At 40.5% G+C, this 5000-nt stretch overlaps 1 long non-coding RNA gene across 2 annotated transcripts in view; it reads left to right on the forward strand.

Moving 5' to 3' along the window:
• LOC135208976 (uncharacterized) overlaps window positions 1–5000 on the forward strand; it is a 510553-nt gene that overhangs the window by 415725 nt on the left and 89828 nt on the right. The gene's annotated exons all lie outside the window — the stretch shown is intronic.

The raw sequence follows: 5000 nt of genomic DNA on the forward strand, positions 1-5000 counted from the left end.
CTCCTTCCTCTTCCTCCTCTCATTATCTCCTCTTCCTCCTCCTCCTCCTCCTCCTCCAAGTGAGAGGGAAGGTGATGTATTGGCGTCCATTAGGTATTATGCACCTTCGGGGTTGGAGGAGCCCCCTGGTGGCTGGGTCCCGAAGCTTCGTCTGGTCAAGGGGCGTATCCGCCGCCCCGCCCTGAGCATCCCTCCCTCCCCCCCCCCTCCCCCCCCCCCCCACCCCCTCGCAGTGTCGGTGGTGGGAGTGGACGAGTGCAAAGTTTGCAACCCCCCTCGTATGTTTTATGAGTTATCAAGGTGTATTACAGTTTTAATAGCTTCTTCGGGAGAGCGTTGGAGGTTATATTTAGGAAGGGAGGGTGGATGGGGGGGCCTGGTGGGGCGAGGGGGCGGGGGGCGTGGTTCCCCCCTCGACGTCGAAAAATGACTAGGAGGATAATAGTGGGGGTCTTTTTCCCTTTTTTTTTACTGTTTTTTTTTTTTTTTTTTTTTTTGCTGAGTATTGAGTTAGTCTTTTATTTTTATGTTTTTTTTTTCAGTTTTAATTTTATTTTCATCTTTGCAGCGCTGTTATTATTATTATTTATTATTATTATTTATTATAATAATATTATTATTATTATTTACTAAAGATAATTTTGGAACTCTCCTTGTTAGAAATATGAATAAAGTTACTATATATATATATATATACATATATATATATATATATATATATATATACTATATATATATATATATATATATATATATATATATATATATAATTTTGAAAAATGATAAACAATCAGAAATATACTACACTTACCTTACTCTTCTCTTCATCTTAATTAATTTCATATTTCCAAATTATTACGTCATACGATTTTTATTCTTTCTGAATTATTATTCATTCCTCTCGAGAACGTTTCAAAAAATCTGAGACAGTTTGAAGAAAATCTGAAAAAAAATTGAGAAAATATGAAAAAAAAAATTTGAAAATCTGAAATTTTTTTTAAATCTGGAATGTGAGAAAATTTGAAAACAATATGAGAAAATCTGAAATTTTTTTAAGAAAAATCTAGAAAGATCTGAAAAATCTGAGAAAATCTGAAAAAAATGTGAGAAAATTTTTAAAAATGTGAGAAAGTCTGAAAAAATCTAAAATGTAGGAATGATAAACATTTTCCCTTCGCTTATCAGGATCCATTTTATCCCTCTCTCTCTCTCTCTCTCTCTCTCCTTCCTCTATTTTCCCTGTTTCGCTGAGAAGTCGAAACAAGAGAGGAATGAATGTGATGATGCAAAAAGAGAAAGAAAGGTCAAAAGGAAAGAGAAAGGTAAAGAGAGAGATAGAGAAGAAGACGAAGAGAGAGAGAGAAGAGAGAGAGAGGAAAGAATCACCGAAGGCAACTGGAGAGAGAGGAGAGAGAGAGAGAGAGAGAGAGAGAGAGAGAGAGAGAGAGAGATACTACCATAATATCGTCTGTCCTGACAATCCATGGCAAATAGAAAAAAAAGCCGAACGAGAGAAATGACCCGCCCCCGAAATGAGATTTGGAAGGCCCCCCCCCCCGCCGCCCCCCCCCCCACCCCCACAAGAGTTCTCCCACCCCTGGGGAGGTGGGGGTAAGAAGGGGGCCAGACTGAATGGACAGACACAGACAGAAGAGTAGGGGGGGGGGGGGGGGGGGGGGGGGGCGGGGGTGGGGGGTTAGGGGTAGGCGGGAAGCAATAGACGACCACGGGATATATAAATGCACGCGTATACAAAAGCGAAAAGGAATAAGTGAAAATATGGCTCAATCTAACCGTGATATTGGAAAGAGAGAGAGAGAGAGAGAGAGAGAGAGAGAGAGAGAAGGTATCTTTTTGTGACAGGTATTGCGAATAAAGTCGTCAGCAAGAGACTTTTCTCTCTCTCTCTCTCTCTCTCTCTCTCTCTCCCCAGGGGTCTCTGCCTAAGTGCCTCGTCTCTCTCAACTCTCTCTCTCTCTCTCTCTCTCTCTCTCAGTCGTCTTGCCTCGGGGTAAAACTCGCCAATTCTTTTGTTATTTCTTTTTTATTTCACATTTCTCGCCATGAAACACAATAGTGGCCTCCACGAGACAGCGCAGAGAAGCCTTCATTTTAGTTTTATTTTTATTTAAGGTTTTTTTTGTTTGCAATTTGTTTTATTCTCTCGTTTGTTTGTTCCTTTTCTTTTTTTTGTTGAGTTTTTTTATATTTTTTTAACGTTTCAGTTTCCCTCTCGTAAGCTTCTTATGAATTTCGGTTTTATTTCTCTCTCTCTCTCTCTCTCTCTCTCTCTCTCTCTCTCTCTCTATTCACGATTTTCTCCTCCTTTTTTTTCGTATTTCTCTTTTTCTGCACTTTCTCTCCATTATTCTCCTCTTCCACCTATTCTCGTCCGTATTTTTTTTCTTCTTTTTATTCTTCTATCCATTTCATCTCCTTCCATCTCCAACTCCATTTCCCCTCTCCCTCCCCTCGTCGTCCCCTCCACATCCCCACCAACCCCTTCTCCTCTCCCTCCCATCCCAATCTCCCTCTAACTCTCTCCCTTCCCCTCTCTTTTCCCCCTCTCCTCCCCTTCCCTTCTCCCTCCCAATACCCTCTCCCTCCACCCCTTCCCCTCTCTTTCCCTCTCCCCTTCCCCCCTCCCCCTCCAAACACTCAAGAGAAATTAAAAAAAAAAAGTTAACCAAAGAAACGTAGTGAAGAGATATAAAGGTAATCGCCGATAGATAAGAAGTAGGAGGAGGAGGAGGAGGAGGAGGAGGAGGAGGAGGAGGAGGAGGAGGAGGAGGAGGAGACCAATTACTAACGGAAAGGTTGATAACTCGGACACAGTCGTTAAGGAAGAGGAAATTGGATTCTGACAAGACTTGTATTTCTCCTTACGTCAGCATAGCTTCAATACTTTCGTGGTTTTATTTTTGTGGGGGTTGGGGTGGGGTAGGGGGGGGCTAGGGGTGGGTGTAGTGGACGGGCGGGCCCCGGTCCTTGATTGGTTTTTTTTTTTAAGGTGGCACCGTACATACACACGCACAGACATACATTCATGTATGTATGTATATGTATGTAGAGATATACATATTATATATAGTATATATATATAATATACATATCTATATAATATATATATATATATATATATATATATATATATATATATATATATATATATATATATATATATATATATATATATTTATACAGAAAGGGGAAGAAAAAAAATTTTAACAAAACTAAAAATTATTATTATTAATATTTTCATTATTATTGTTATTATTATTATTATCTTATTATTATTATTATTATTATTATTATACTTTGATAATGGCGATAGTATTGAGAAACATGATATGGGAAAAAAATAAAAAACTTTTAAATAAAAAGTATTATTATTATTATTATTATTATTATTATTATTATTATTATTATTATTATTAATGCTTTGATAATGGCGATAGTATTGAAGAACATAATAATAATAATAATAATAATAATAATAATAAATAAAATCAATAATAATAATAATAATATCCAAAATTCCTCACCATTTACAAGACCCAAAATATATCCCTACCAGTTCGCCTTCCCTCTCAAACCCCCCCCCCCCCCCCTTTACATAAAAATTCCGTCAGTACTGATAACCCAAAATTATCTCCCCAACGGTGGTCACCCACCCGCCTAGCGTCCCTGGCTATCGAGACGAGACAAAAGGATGCCCTGTCACGACCACCAAAGGACGCCACCAAAGGGCCTGGATATAGCGACGTAGGACTCTTTAGGACTTATCTCGGTTACGGCCTAGTGAGCCGCTAACTAAGTCCCTCCTGGCAGGAGGATGCGATAGGAGGCTACGGCTGTCACTGATAAGGAGGGGGAGGGGGGGGAGGAGTTGGTAAGGGGAAGGGTAACGGGTTCATAAGGGAAGGGGGAGTAAGGGAAAGGGCTGATAAGGATGGTAGGGGGGGGTTGATGAGGGAATGGGGAAAAAGAGGAAGGGGGTTGATAGGGAGGTGGAGAGAAGGGGAAGGGTTTTGATAAGGGGAGGGGGAGAGAAGGGGACTGAGGGGTTGATAGGGGAGAGGAGGGAAGGAGATGGGGTTGGTAAAGGCAAGGGTAATGGGATCATAAGGGGTTTAGGGGGGAGGGGGAGCGAAGGGGTTGATAAGGCCCGAAGGGGAGGGGGAGAGAAGGGGAAGGGATTGATAAGGGGAGGGAAGGGGAAGGTTTTGATAAGGGGATGCGGTTTAGTGAAGGGGAATGGGTTTATGAGGGAGGAGGAGAGGAAAAGGAAGGGGAATATGTTGACAAAGGGAAGGAGAAAAAGAAAGGAGAAGCGGTTGATATGGGGTGGGGGAGTAGTAGGAGGTAAGGAATGGTGATAATAGTAATAATAATAATAAACATATCCCCATCTATCTAACTTTTAACTTGTTATTAAAACTAACAAACCGGAATTACAAGTTCATACGAGTTACTAAAATTAACATCACACATAAGAACAGTCTATTCTCGCCTCTCTGCCGAGGGTAGAAAAGGCTGGAAATCCCCTCGAGAGCCCTTTTTATTTAAAGACTTCGTTATTTGAGACCCTTGACATTTTAATAATTGATCCTAATTGCCGTTTTAAGTGTGACCAAAAATGGTTTTTTTTATGGGGGTATTTACTAGGTAGTGATAATTTAATCTTCTGAAAAAAGATTTTTCAGTGATAGATTGGGCTCTCTCTCTCTCTCTCTCTCTCTCTCTCTCTTCTCTCTCTCTCTCTCTGTGACGCCAGATGACTCTCAATCAATCTCTCTCTTGTAAGTTCTCTCTCTCTTTCTCCTGTAAGTTCTCTCTCTCTATTTCTATGTGAGCTCTGTCTCTCTCTCTCACTCTCTCTCTTACTGTAAGTTCTTTCTTTTTCTTTCTCCTGTAATTTCTCTCTTTCTCTCTCGCTCATGTAAGTTCTCTCTTTCTCTCACTTTCTATGTGAGCTCTCTCTCTCTCTCTCTCTCTCT

The sequence above is a fragment of the Macrobrachium nipponense genome, chromosome 37 (assembly GCF_015104395.2).
Source record: "Macrobrachium nipponense isolate FS-2020 chromosome 37, ASM1510439v2, whole genome shotgun sequence".
Classification (NCBI taxonomy): Eukaryota; Metazoa; Arthropoda; class Malacostraca; order Decapoda; family Palaemonidae; genus Macrobrachium; species Macrobrachium nipponense.